This window comes from Paroedura picta, chromosome 10 (genome assembly GCF_049243985.1).
Source record: "Paroedura picta isolate Pp20150507F chromosome 10, Ppicta_v3.0, whole genome shotgun sequence".
Taxonomy (NCBI): Eukaryota; Metazoa; Chordata; class Lepidosauria; order Squamata; family Gekkonidae; genus Paroedura; species Paroedura picta.
The window spans coordinates 21,989,531-22,004,934 of NC_135378.1; the positions used below are offsets into that span (position 1 = coordinate 21,989,531).

The 15,404-nt window shown below is 41.6% G+C and overlaps 1 non-coding gene across 1 annotated transcript; it reads left to right on the forward strand.

The window, feature by feature from the left end:
* The first annotated feature begins 340 nt into the window (after positions 1-340).
* Positions 341-412, forward strand: TRNAA-GGC (transfer RNA alanine (anticodon GGC)). Its single transcript has one exon. It is a non-coding gene; the product is annotated as a tRNA-Ala (tRNA).
* Positions 413-15,404: the final 14,992 nt, after the last annotated feature.

A 15,404-nucleotide genomic window follows, 5' to 3' on the forward strand; every position in this document is an offset into this window, starting at 1 on the left:
GCCTAAAGCAGGGGTGGCGAGACTGGCTTTCCAGAGGTCCATGCATGACAATTCCCATGAGCTTCTGCCAGGAGGACTTCAAGGATCCTTGAAGGGACCAGCCAGGTCTTTCCCTGGGAATCTGATAACAACCTAGATTCTAGGCTAAACACATTGGGAAGGACTGTTGGTAGCATGGGGAGTATTCATATTGAATTCTGGGGGCTGGGTATGGGGCCTAGCTGGTGCCAAAGGGAAGGAAACCTGGGGTGATTATGCGGGTAGGGCAGAAATAGGTCCCAGTATAAAAGGATTGCAGGAGGAAAATGGAAAGGATTGGCGAGAGAGAGATGCCCAAGGAGGAGTCATGGCTCAGTGGTAGAGCATCTGCTTGGCATGCAGAAGGTCCTAGGTTCAATCCCTGGCATCTCCAGCTGAAAGGATCAAGTAGGAGGCAATGTGAACAAACTCATTCTGAGGTTCTGGAGAGTCACTGCCAATCTGAGTAGACCAGGCTTCCTCAAACAGGGTTTCATGACGCCCTGGAAGGGTGTCCTGAATGGGTGGGAATTAATTAATTTTAAAAATATATTTTAACTGTGTTAAACATTTATAGTGATATGACCATATGTGGTCATGTTGACCCACCCACCTCTCCCCAAATGGCCAATGAAGAACCTGGAGGAGTGGGAAAGGGAGAGGTTTCTGGGGGGAGGGTGTCCACAGCTATGCTTCCCAAATATGTTCCAAATATATATTTAAAGAGAGAGACTCAATATGGGAGGGGGGGAAGAAAGAGAGAGACAGAGAGACAGAGAAAGACTAATAGAAGGGTAGGGGAAAAGAGAAGAAGCAAAGCTGGAAGGGGGATGGCCCCTTTTGAAAGTTCTTTGGAGGTCTCCGCTTGTTTTCGTGTCTTCTTATGGATGTCTGATGACTGCAAGCACGGTGGGTGAGGAAACCAGTTGCTTACTCTGTACTGTGCTTCTAAACCATCTCTGCAGCTGGCTACCAAAAGATTCAGCAGCTTGCATGTTCCCCATTCTCCTCCAAATAGGGTCATAACAGGAATATACATACATACATACATACATACATACATACATACATACACACACACACCAGGGAGGGGGGATTCTGAGATCTACAAATGTACACTTTAAAAATTAAGGGTGCCCTGGGAAACCAGGCCCAGGGATTCATTCAGATGCCCTAATGTGAATCTATTATTCTCTAATAGTTTACATTTAATCTCATATTAGAGAATATTAATTGTGATATAGTTTAAATATCACACTAGGGACACTCAAATTAGAAATCTCTGATGTGGTATTAAAACTATATCCCATTACATTAGAACTAAATTGTATTAGAGAATGGTAGAGTCCCATATCTTTATTTCACACACGGAACATGCACACGGGGTAATTCGGGTTTATATTATAGCAAACAAGGGGTGGGGGAATCGTGTCACTTCTGGGTTTTCTCAAAGCCTGAAGAATGTTTCAGGGGTTTCTCAAGGGTAAAAAAGTAGAGAAAGGCTGCTCTATGCCATTGGCAACATTCAATATCACAGTGAGCAGCTGACCCATAGTGGTCTTGGCACACTGGATAAAGCATTGTGATGTGACATATTCAGAGCACTGTGTGGTTGCCTAGGATGTGACTTCTGAGGAAATCTTCTCTAGGAATTACTGAAAACACTATGGTCACCATATAATTTTAAGAGAGTTCCTAGAGAGGCATAGTGTTATTTCTGGGGGTTTCCAAAAAAGTGAGAAGTTACAATGTCAGCAACAGGTGATCTATTGTGTTCCCCTCACATGTGAGCCAAAGGGGCCAAATAGCAATATGAGAAAGTAGAAATATCGTTAACCTAGTTTCAAAAACTTGAGAAACACGCTCCTTCCCTCCTCTGGGATCAGGACTCCGGAGATCAAATGGTCAGGCTACCGCACCTGAGCCAAGCACTTAGAGGGTGTTTATTTCCAGCTGCTGTGGGTGGGTTGAGTGTGCAGAGGAGAAGGGGAAGCCGCAATGTCTCATTCTGAACTGATCCCCACAAAAACATAAAAGCACAAAGTGCACTACAGCTTAGCATTCCATTTGATCGAAAGCATGCATTTTTCAAACGTTGAAGAAGGTTGCTCATGAATTGCAATCAAATAGCCATTTGAGCTGGTTAGAGCATACGATCACTGGCAGTCTTTCTAATCAAGACTCTTTGTTTCCTTCTAAAATGTCTAGACTGTTTTTTTCCCCTGTATAGGAGTCACAATGTTCATCCTGAAGCTCCCTTGATTCATAATCCAGTGAGAACGTCAGCGTGCCTCTTTTGAAAAATGTTGCTAGTTTTATCGAAACTCTTTGGGGTGACCAAACTGTGGCTCTCCAGATGTTCATGGACTACAGTTCCCACGAGCTCCTGTCAACTGGCCATAGTGGCAGGGGCTCATGGTAATTGTAGTCCATGGACATCTGGAGAGCCACAGTTTTCCCCGCCCCCTGTTCTATGGTCAGATGTTTCAGGTGAAGAGGATTCCACAAATATAAATTCTCTTCTGGTGATTTTTAGGGGCAACACCTTTTCATAAATTTTAATAAGAGACCAGAGATTGAAAAAGAAAGAAAGAAAAGAAAGCAAGTTGGATTGATAAAGGAGAAAAAGGAAACAGCTTTGAAAAGTCAAGAGATTGATATGGAAGGGTTTTCATACAGGAATGGAGGGCATTACTGAGATGTTGTCAGAAGGGACTTAGTGGTGGTAGAAAGAGAAATCGTGACTGGCTTATGTATTTCAATGTATTGTAGATGGTTTATGTATTTAAGGTGACCCCACATTGTTTTCAAGGCAAGAGACATTCAGAGGCAGTTTGGCATTGCCTTTCTCTGTGTACGAAGCCAGGAAGGGACTTAGTTAAAGAAATCATAAAGGAAAAAAATGATGAATTGAGGATGAACAGAGGCAGCTGAGACAATAGAACAAAGTCGCGGGGTTCAATAAGTAAAGAAAGTGTAGATGACTTTCTAAAAGCATAAAAGTTCTACTAGAGTATGTACTGAATCCTTGAAGATCGCTAATCTTAAAATTACCACAATTCATGGTATACATGGTATACAGACCCCCCAGTCCCTTCTTGGACTGGAAGACTAACTTATTAATCAGATCTGTATAGATCAGGCTTTCTCAATCAGGTTTTTGTGATGTTCCTGTGGGAGTTAATTATTTTTTTATATTTAAAAAAATATTAAACATTTATCAGGATATATGACAATATGTGGTCATGTCGATTGGCCACACCCTCCCAAAATAGCCAATGATAGGCATGGAGGGGAAGGGGCCACAGGTGGGTATGTTCAAAGTTATGCTTCTCAACCATATTTGTCAGAATCTAGTTCTAGGTAAGCGATTATGTTTATTTTGACTTTATGCCAAGTAATATGATTGAGTGCCAGCTGCTATATTTTTTTCACATGATATTAGGTTGTTTGGGTTCATGGGGTGGTAGATTTCAGAAGAAAGAAGAGCGGGTTTTTATACCCCACTTTTATCTCCTCTATGTCATCTCCAGATGACTTACAATCTCCTTCCCTTCCTCTCTCCACAACAGGCACCTTGTGTGGCAGGTAGGGCTGAGAGTGTTCTGAGAGACCTGGCACTGTCCCAAAGTCACCCAGCAAGCTGCATGTGGAGGAGGAGTTGGGAATCAAAGCCGATTCTCTAGATCAGAATCTGCTGTTCTTAGCCACTACCCCACACTGACTCTCAGGATCTCTTATGAACCCATTGGGTCCCACTCCTTAGGCTGGATCCCATTAAACTGACTGTTTCCACTGATTCCCCTTTCCCACTGCATACCCCATTCACACTATTCCACAGGAGCAGCATTTCATAGAGACTGCTATAGAGTTCAGGAAATTGGACTCCTATTGAATGCAGGGAAGTTCCATTCTGCTGCTAAAAAATGTAGTCTGGATCCAAGCACTTACCATTTCCATTGGTCTCCTGGCAAACCTTAGGTGGGTGAGAACTATGTCCTTTTTTACTGGTTTAAGTGCTCTATAATACGCAAAGGAGCTCTTTCCTTAAAGAGATCTCCCCGCATCAAGGCCCTCTCCATTTCCTGACCACTTTACTCTGTACTTGTGGCCTAGGTTTTGTAATCTCCCAAAGGTAACGTTTCAAGAAAGGAAACATGAAGGTTAATCTGATATTGTCAAGTACTGCCGATTACACATTTGTTCACACTGTGCTGATGCTATGCTGCAACAGCAAAGACTAAGAAATGTACAATAAGGGCATTCCAAAGGTCAGGGCTTCTGGGGGTGTTTGGTGCATAAATGCTTACACTCTGCAGTGCAGAGAACAACTTAGAAACCTAGAAACCATAGAGCTGGAAGTTATCCCAGGGGTCATCTAGTCTAGCCCCCTGTGCAATGCAGGAAATTCACATCTAATGGCCCCATTCCCACTCCTCTAGTGACCCCTGCTGTGTTCCATGGAAAGAAAGCGACCCCTGGGCCAATTTGGCCTGGAGGAAATGTTCAGTTTTGTCAACTATAACAAATAAAATAACAAATTAAATATGTGTTATATAATTTGCACAAATATGTGCATATTAAAGCATTAGGGGTCTGATTATCAGACTGTACAATTTACAGGCATCCCTAGTGGATGAGTATGTCCCATAGACTACATGAAACCAGACATATTTTGGCCTCTACAGCCTTCCTCAATTGCCAAAAATACATGAAATATACAGAACACCTATACAGTGAATATTCCATATGCATAGAACCAGACACTGTATATTTCATGTATTTTGACCAATTGACAAAACTGGAATGTTTAGGGCTTCCTATCTTTTATTGTTTGCTTTGGAGGAAATCTCCTTCATGACTCCAAATTGGTCATTGGCATGGCCCCAAGCATATAAGACAGCCATTCTCAGCTTTCTAACTGTTGATAAACCCCTGAAACATTCTTCACGTTTCAAGAAACCCCAGGAGTGGCTCAAAAATGCAGAATATGAATGTGAAGCATAGCTGTGTACATGCCCACTTGGAGACAACCCCCCTACCCTGTCCAGGCTCATCATTGGCCATTTTGGGAGAGGGTGGGGGCATGTTGACATGACCATATATAGTCAGATAAATATTTAACAAATTTTAACAAATATTAAAAAAAATAATTCCCATCCATTCAGAAAACCCTTCCAGGGTCATTAAGAAACACCAGGTTTTCATAAATCCCTGGTTGCTTTCTGTCTTCTCTCTCATAATCTGCTTAAATTTATGTTGTTGTTGTTAGGTGTGAAGTCGTGTTCGACCCATCGCGACCCCATGGACAATGATCCTCCAGGCCTTCCTATCCTCTACCATTCCCCAGAGTCCATTTAAGTTTGCACCTACTGCTTCAGTGACTCCATCCAGTCACTGGATTAAATTTATAGTGGGTTATAGAACCAGCATTCTTTCTATTTCTGTCATGTGGATGATCTATTGGTCTCTTCTGAAGACAGCCATTTCCCCAAATGACCCAAACCACTTTCTACACAAACTAAGCTTAATAGAGTGAATATTTCTGATTACTCCTAATAATCAGGCTTCATTTGAAGAAAGAAAGCTCTTTATTGAAGAAAGAATGATCAGATAATTCCAGGGTCCTTGCTAAGACTGGGTATTCACAACTAACACTCCCTCTTATCTACCCAATACCCACAGCCCCTTCCAGTGCCAAAGAGATTGGGTGTGAACAGTCCTTGCTGACAAAACTGACAGTCTTTGGTGTTCAAGGTCTTTGAGATAGTGTTTCCCAGGCAATGCCCATTGTGTGTGCACATGGGGGGGTGAGGCAGGAAGGACAGACCTTCAAACCTAAGATCTAAGGCAGAATGGCTAGCTGAAGGATGAAAGGGGTAGAAGGGAATATAAGCACAATTGACCAAAACCAGATTACATGGTGGGACATCAATCAGTGTTTTTACAACTAGATAATCAACCTGCTTTTTTAACAGGTTATGTCATTGATACTTGGCTCATTGGCTTGAGAGCTATAGCTTGAGAGCTGTATGTGGCTCTTTGACATGAAATGTGTGGTTCTACTGACCTTTGTCCCATGGGACCTGCCCAGTGGTTCAGGAAAGCAGGGCAGGCTCTTCAGCAAGGTTGCTTGCTGATGCGCCTTCTCGCCATACCCTATTGTTGAATTAAGGATTATGAATGACTTACATGTTTGTTCTGAAACCTGTGGGGAAATATCTTCTCTTTGCTACCATAGCCCTATTATTCTTCCCCTGTTTTACTGTGTGCATTTTTTGTTTTTCTCTATAGCTTGTAAATAAAGTCTGTTTAAAGAAGTTTTCTGGATGCTTTATTATTGTGAAAATCACTTGGGGTACAGCCTTTGAAGTGGAGGAGGATGTAAGTCCATGGGAAGATGGCTTCCTAAATTCACTAGTAAAGAATTTAGTGACCCCATTGAAAACTGGAGGCAACTGAGTAGTGGGGGGGGGCAGAGAACATGAATCAGAGTGAGAGAGAGACTTGGGCCTGGCTATCCAAAGCCAGCACTCCCTCAGATCTTGGAAGTTAAAGAGGGACAAGCTTGATTAGAATTTGAATGTGAGATCTTCAGTGATTTGGATAGAGTTCCTTCAAGCAACACTAGAGATCATAATGCAGAGGCAGGCAATGGCAAACCATCTCTGGACACCTTTTGCTTGGCTGCTAGACAATCTGCTTTGTTTGACCTCATTTGGAATATTGTGTCCAGTTCTGGGCACTGAAGTTCAAGAAGGATATTGACAAGTTGAAACATGTTCAGGGAAGGACAACTAGGATGGCTGAAAAGAGGTGGAGAGAGTTTGGGTATATATAGCTTGGATAAAAGGAAGGCAAGTGGTGATAGGATAGCTGTATTTAACTACGTGCAAAGTAGACATGTTGAAAAGGGGAGCCAAATTGTTTACAGCAGTTTGAGAGAACAGGAGTAGGAGCAACGGGTTCAGATTATGTGAAAGGAGGTTCCTCTTTAATATTAGAACACATTTTCTGATGGTGAGGGCTGTTCATAGATGGAATGTTCTTCTGGTGGTCTTCTATTCACAAAGTAGCTAAGTTTTGCTATCACAACAAAGCTTCTCCATCACCAGGGAAATGTTTGCGATTTTTTTTTTAAGAGACCCACAATGCCACAATGATTTCTATAAACCATTTTAATGAACAAATTTCACCACAGCAAGGTAGACATGAGCAATTTGGGAGAGGCATTATAACACTCATTAAAATTCACAAGAGGGAAAACTGGAATTGACACTGCTTCTCCTGTAATGAAGTCATCCTTTTATTTCAACAGTGAAACTTTTTAAAGTAAATTGAGATAGAAATCTCATTTGGTCCCAATTAAAGTCTGTTTGTTTGTTTTTTAACAAACCATCGTGTCATGATTGAATTGTTTGCATTGGAGATAAAGGTTAGAACGCACAAAGTGAGGATCCCTAATATATATGTCTTGAAGTCTGAAGGAAGCTCAGTTCTCTAACAACCTCAAACTCAACGAGTAATCGAGAAAAAATGTCCACTAAATATTTCTCTTAATGGTTTAAAAAGAGAGAGAGCTAGATGGCCTAGATCAGGGGTAGTCAACCTGTCGTCCTCCAGATGTTCATGGACTACAATTCCCATGAGCCCCTGCCAGCATTTTCTGGCAGGTGCTCATTGGAATTTTAGTCCATGAACATCTGGAGGACCACAGGTTGACTACCCCTGGCCTAGATACTGCTGTCCAGACCATCCTGACCGCATTAGATCTTGGAAGCTAAGCAGGGTTGGCCCTGCTTAATCTTTGACTGGCAGACCACCAAGGAATTCCAGGGTCACTATGCCGGTGAAGGCAATGACAAACCACTTTGGTGAGTCTCTTGCCGTGAAAACCCTACAGGGCTTAGTGTTATGCGATTCAGCAACCAAAGTAGCCATTCGTGCCTGGCGCAGCCAGTGCCGTGTTGCATGGGGGGGAAGCATGGGCATCAGCACACTGGCAGGCATACACACATAGGCATAGAACTCCACACCTGTGTGTGCACATCAACTGGTACACCGGCGCCAAACGGCCACTTTGGCTACCGAATCGCACAACCCTAATCACCATAGTTTGGCTGCAGCTTGACACCCTTTTTACATATAAAGAGATCATGCAATCAGTCTCAAATATGGGTATGAACTTTTGTGTGCATGCGTGTGAGAGCTCATATTCAGAATTAAACTTTTTTGGGCTTAAAGGTGTCGGTGGAATCCCAATTTTCTGCAAATTCACTGTCGATAAAATAAACGTGGTAACAATAAGGACATTAATACTGTTATTGGCATACGACAAATGCAAAGCTAATGCAAATAAAGAAGGGCAGATTTCATACCAATGGTCCTGCTCCATGCTGCTGCCAGTGCATTGCGGTGGCGCAACATGTTCCATCATTTTTTGTGTCCCCACAGGCGACACATTTCAGCTGCACACTGGTTCTGTTACTTAAATGTATACCTGCAGGGGACGCAGCGGCAGTGGAAATTTTCTGCCAGATGGGGGGCATTTTTGGGGGGGCAGGAAGGTGGGATTGTGTGAGAATGCAATTCTGTCTTCCTACAAACAACAACAAAAAAATGCCTCAGCCCACCCTGCAACACTGCAAAGTGCCACAAACCTGACTGGGACATTTTTGTCCCTTCCTGGGCCCATTCCGCACACATAGGATAATGCACTTTCAATGTGCTTTGGCAGCTGGATTTTCCTGTGCGGAACAGGAAAATCTACTTCTAAAGTGCATCAAAAGTGCATTATCTGTTGTGTGCAGAATAGGCCCTGGTCTCACTCTTCCGATCCATATATTTATCCACATAGGACTCCACCAAACTAGGCCCCATTGGCCCCTGTAGTGAAAAAGGGAACACAGGTTATTCCATGTTCCCTTCATGTGAGGCAACTGGGGTTTCTATCTGTACCAGGCAAAGGAGCGGGCTGGACCAGTTTCTATATGAGCACCCTCCTGGACTTTTCTGCCCATGCGGAATTGATAAAAGTGAACATAAATTTACTTTAAAGCATCTTAAATCTGACTTGAAATACATCCATTAAATTTGGTTATATACAATGCAGTCTGTGCAAAATGAACATTTAGAAGAAACTGGAGTGTAACTTTTTATTTATTATTTGGCTTTCTAATCCCCTAGAGCAGTCTTTCTCAAACAGAGTTTCGTGAAACCCTGGAATTTCTTGATGATCCTGGAAGTGTTTCCCAAATGGGTAAAAGTTATTTTTTTAAATATATTTTAAAAATTAGTTTAACATTTATCGGGTGAAATGACCATATATGATCATGTCAACTCCCCTCTCACTCCCAAAATGGCTAATGATGGGCCTGGAGAGGGTGGGGAGGGGCCCAGGTGGTTATGATTCTGCACAATTATGCCACTTCTGGCATTTTTCAAAGTCTGAAGAATGTTTCAGGGATTTGTCAATGTTGGTGGGCTGAACTGGATGGCCCTTTACCGTCTCTTCTAGCTCTGTTTGATTCTAATTCTGACTCTAAGGCAGTATAACCCGGCTGAGGTCCTCCCCAAAACCTTGCCTTCCCCAGACTCCACCCCCCCCAAATCTCCAGAAATGTCTCAGCTAACAATCATATAAATGTGCATTATAAAAACACAGGAATGGGCTTCCAAACTGAAGCAAATGTATATATTTGATTTTTTAAAGTATATATCTTGATTTTAAGCTTCTGTTTTTAACTTTTTAGAGTTAACTCTAGACAAATATCCCTGTCGACATATCAAACAGCATGCTGCTAATAAATTATTCTTATTAAGAGCAATGATATTTGCTGTTGAAGGCATATGTTGTTATATCAGGCTATGAGCAAAGCTGGTAATAGGGAAATCCTTCTCCCATGCAGATTTGGCAATTACATTATTACTCCGCTGAATCCGCCAGCTGAAAGGGAAAAAGAGATCTTCAGCTTAGGATGAGCCAGAGACAAGGTGGCTACTTCCAGCCTGACATGTGGCCGGTGATTGGAATAATCGCTTAAGTTACTATAATAATTATCGTGCTCAAGCAGACCGTCAATCTAAACTGGCCAGATGGAGTTTATCTGGCCTGGTTCTGGACGGGATAAAGTAGGTTAGGATAATTGCTAGTGTTATCAGAAGTTGACCTGATTCAGAGTCAACTTGCTTTTTAATGCCAAGGAGCCAGGCATTTGGAAGCAAAGGTTTTCTGGGGTTATTTATATACAGAATGGGGTCAGCAGTAGCTGTATCTTGCATGAAATATTATTGATGGGTAAATCTGTATTAAACCCAAACATCATAATGCTTTTGAACATATTATTGTAACATCAATTGAAGTTTGAAGGCAGCATTTCCCCTAATTCTGATCTGATCTGAACCACACCCCATCTGCAAAGATAAAAACTGCCCCTATTCAGGTTTTTTTTTTTTTTAATGATGCTTGAACCCCTCCAAAACTTTTATTTGCACACCCTCCAAATTGCCTTTAGCCAAGTTCCAGACATTTGATAGATACAGATAAAGATTACCTTGAACGGCATAAAAGAAAACTCAGACACGTGCAGATAAACACATTCAAATAAATGCTCAAAATAAATATCCAAAGAGATATCAATTCGCAATTTACAATTTTAACAGGAAGATATTATTAACTCTTTACACTGAGCAGGGTACATTGACAACTTTGGACAGCAGAGCATAATCCTTCTCACTAAGCATGGCTTTGACCATTTATAATTTGTTACTACAATTCATTCTTAAAATCTAATACCCACAAACATAAATGCAAGTTAACTGTGAAAACCTGATTCAAGCTATGCTGACTGGTAAAGGCAAGGCAAACCAGAATAATGTGAGAATATTTGTCCCCCATATTTGTTTAAATATCCAATTTACTTTTGTTATAAACCACCATTCTGACTAAGAGTCGAGGCAGTTTACAGAGTGTGCAATGAACCACTGCAACAACAATATAAAGTGCAAAAATATAGGATGCCACAAATTGGGAAACAAAGCAGAAAAGGCAGAATAATGTGTACAATGAGCAGAGCAATAATGAGAAATAGCGGCCGTGACTAAGCGTGGCCACCATTGACACCACGGGGGTGCCCAACGAAGCACGACTCCCGCAACATCATTAGGCGGTGCAGCGGCCAAGGGTCAGGCCGCCTGGCCTTAAATAGGCCGGTGCACACCCGCTCCTTCCTTTTCATGTCGGCCGCCCCCTGGACAGCAACCCGCCCAACCCACCCTGTTGTTAGTCAGTTATTAAATTGTTGTAGTCATGGGTGATGCACAGTAGGGGGCCTGTTGGCAGGGAGGCCCGTCTGCGCGCAGGACTCCCTGAGGTTGGGGGTCTCAATAAGGAGAGAGGGGAGGCCAGGGGGCCAGGCCAAGCGACCAGGGGACACTAATGGAGGCGGATGACTTTTAGGTACCTTGTGGTCACTTCACAGATGATGCCGTGGTGGAAGGCGTCCCATACTCCCGGCTGGGACTGAGGTGTGGAGCTGGAGCGCCTTGGCAAGTATCATGCAGCCAGACGGCTGATGGAGATCAGGTTCCCTTACCTGCATCAGGCCAACCCTCCGTTGGGGTTGTTTGTCAATAAACAGCTGTGGCCTATTTATGCGCCAATTTGGAATCGCATCTTCGTTGGAACAGTCAACACCTGCCAGTCAATCCTGTGTGTATGTAAAGTGCTGTCAAGTTGCATCCCATTTATGGAAATCTCAGTGAGAGACTTTCAACCAGAGGGGTTCTTCCACTGCCTTCTTCTGCAGAGTCTTCCTAGGTGGGCTCCTTTCCAAGTATTGATCCTGCTCAGCTGCTGAGATCTGACAAGAATGGGCTATTGAGTCACAAATGAGTCATGGGACTTAAGGCTAGTGAGAAACAGAGATTGATTGCCATTGGCTTCCTCTGCAGAGACTTCCTTGGTGGTCTCCCATTCAAGTATCAAATCTTCTTAGCTTCCCAGATCTCTTGAAACCAGGCTATATTACATCAATTCACATCCCTTTTGCTCCATAATGAGGGCAAATGTTGCCATATACTCTGGAACTTCCCAAGGCTCTTTGTATCTTATGGAAATCCTGCTTTGAAACCAATCCCCTCTTCTGCACACTGTCCCTTTTGCCTTTCATTTCTCCAGTATCAATATCAAAGAGATCTGAACCTCACATTCAATTTTTGTTCTCTTGTTAACCAGATTTCTTATACAAATGCATGGTCCAGAGCAGAAGATAATACAGCCTGGAACCTGGAATTGTTGGAAATAACAAAGCTTTTTTTTCATTCCAATCCAACTACAAATATATGCTCTGTTTAAGACTGCAGAATCAAACTGGCTAATCTAGTGCCTGGCAACACTCTTCCCAATCTAATGGAAGAATCTGGTAGATTCCCCCTGAATATGGGAGGAGCATGGGGAAATACGGCATTTTGCTAAAATTTTCAGAGGCACAGAACATAATTTTAATGGGTGGAGCAGCAGAATAACCGATAGAAGGCAGTGGACATTTTATTTATGCACAAGAGCAATGTTCTGAAATCTGTCAGTCACCTAATTTTGTTGATTTGTTCTGGACAAAAGACCCAAGGCAGATAAAACCATGAAACAATACAATAAATACCAAACACATTATAAGCATAATTGACTCAGTAGAAGAAAACCCTATTCACAGCTGGAGGTGGTGGTGGGAGAGATCCTTTTTGGCCTGAATTAAGTTTCCCCCAAATGCTCTTTAGAATAATTCCATTTTATAGTTTCACTAAAAATCAAAAAGGAAAGAACTTCTCTTATCTTTTCTTATAGTTGTTCCACAGACAAAACAGACCAAGACCAAGCTGTTTTAGAATGGACCTATTCTAGAATGGGTGAGATAAACACTCACCTCCTGGAAATCATTGGACTGAAGACTGTGACAGGAAGAACTAAACGTATATGGTTCTAAGTGCGGAAGTAAAAATAACAAAAGAGTGAAGGGTTAAACATCCTCATTAGGTAGATAGAGCCAGTGGGACAGGATGCTCTGAGAACTCTGATTGGTCAGGAACACCTAAGAAAAACTTGATAAATGGCTGAATGTTGGATAGAGATTCATTTTGATTTTATTCTGAGTCAGACTTGAACAGAATCTTAGCTGATCATCTGCACTGAGGATAAACTCTAGTTAGAGAACTGAATTTTCTGTTAACAGCTAATCTACACAGTGTCTGGACAACCAGGGCAGATATTTGACAGTGAGAATCTGAGCAGTGAGGTGCTAACTTCCAAATTAGGCCAAATTGGAAGGAGAATCCTCCTAAGGAGAAAGGGAGGATCCCTGCCTAGTTAAGGAGAAGTCTGCACACCTAGGATAATGCCCTTTCAATGTGTTTTGGCAGTTGGATTTTCCTGTGCAGAACAGGAAAATATACTTCTAAAGTGCATTGAAAGCATATTATCTATTGTGTGCAGACTAGGCCCTGGGTATGCTGTGAAGCTTCAAACTCCTCAGAAGGGGAAAATGATATTGGCACATCTAGGAAGGGAAAAAGAGGAGGTACTAGTAAAGATTGCCCACTTTCTAGGAGCCAATGGAGTTCTAGGGAACTCAAAAGGGCAAAGATAAAACAATAGTGTTTTAGGATAACATCCATTGGGCCCTCATTATTCAATAAGATACCCCTAGACCATATGCTAATTCTAGGAAAGTGCAGAAGGCAACTGGGATTGTTGATGCTACTATTCTGAAATTTTACATCTGATGATAAACTAAATTACTGCCCAGTTTTGAATCTTACATATTTTATATTTTAAAACTTAATTTTAATGAACTGTTTTAATTCTGTTGATGTTAGATAATTTGATCTATACTGCTCTGAGAAAGTTCGCTGGGAGAGTAGTATATAAATTAAATAAATAAATAAACAACAAAGTCACAAAATTTCTCAGTGTAAGAGAAATCTTAACCTCTAAAAAAAAGCCCAAAGCACATCTAAAACGTTTCTAACTAAAACAAAACCAAAAACACCCTTCTGATTTATATGAAAAACTTAATTCCTCATCCTAACTACCCTTTCCTCTTTGTAAAATAAAATTATAGATTTGTTGCTATGAAATGGCTCTACATCTACACCTTCCCCCAAGGTTCCAAGGCTGAGTTAAACCCAACAGATCTAGCAATGAGCTTCATTATACAACAAAGAAACCACACTACTAGGCTAGATCAGGCTCTGAGGGAACAACATTTTAAAAATTATTTTGGAGGGAAACTTTACCTCAAGAGTGGAGAATCATGTTGAGGTAACCATCATAATGATTTTACAACTCTATCAATATTTGAATGAATGACATATTTATGATAATTCTGTATGGATGTATTTGTAGACTGGATAATGTTTTGTATGGAAGCTTTCTATATACATTTCTTCTCTTTTTTAAATATTTTCTTTTTATTGGTTGCTGAATTTAAGGTTTTTTTCCCTGTTAACTCGAAGCTCCACTATCAAATTGAACCAGCTAAGCAACTTATAGTGCAATCTTAACAGAATCATGCCCAGAAGGTTAGTGACTTAGTATTGAAATCAATGGATTTAGAACGTTGTGATTATTCTTGCAACTGGACTTGAAGACATGTATGCTACCACTCCTTTAAGCCAACTTTGAAGCCTTGTTCCAGCCTGGTGAGCTTTCCTCCAGTGGAAGATGGCCTGATCTCATCAGATCTTTGAAGCTAAGTAGGCTCTGCCCTGCTTAGTACTTTGATGGAAGACCACAAAGAAAGTCCAGGGTCACTACACAGTGTCAGGCAAATCACCTCAGAATGTCTCTTGTTTTGAAAGCCTCAAAGGTCACCATGTTGACTATGACTTCTGTCTCTCTCTGTCTCTGTCTCCCTCTCTCTCACACACACACACTTTTTGATTGTTATTAGGCGGGCCCAAATACCAAGACCAAGATACTAGATTTCCTGTTAGGGGGGCAAAAATGTTCTTCCATTGTCCTCCACAATGTAGATTTGACAAACTGAGCACTCTTTATTGATGATAATGCAACAGTAAATACCTGATGGATGGTAGGAATGTGAAAATCACTGACTGTGATAAGTGTTCAGAGAGTAGCTGCCATTTGTTGAATGTGTGTGGGGGGGATGGTGAGGAAAAAGACATTAGTATTAGTGGCCAGGGATCACTTCATTTCCAGAACATTATGCATCATCTCCAAATTTTGTGCCTGAAATTATTTAGATCATGCCATCTTACCACAGCCACTAATTTTATTTTAAATATCCCGGAACATTTACCATTACTCATTTTAGGCGTACAAAATGAATCTAATTTTGAAACAAGAAAGACCATGTTGTAAGCAGCACAGC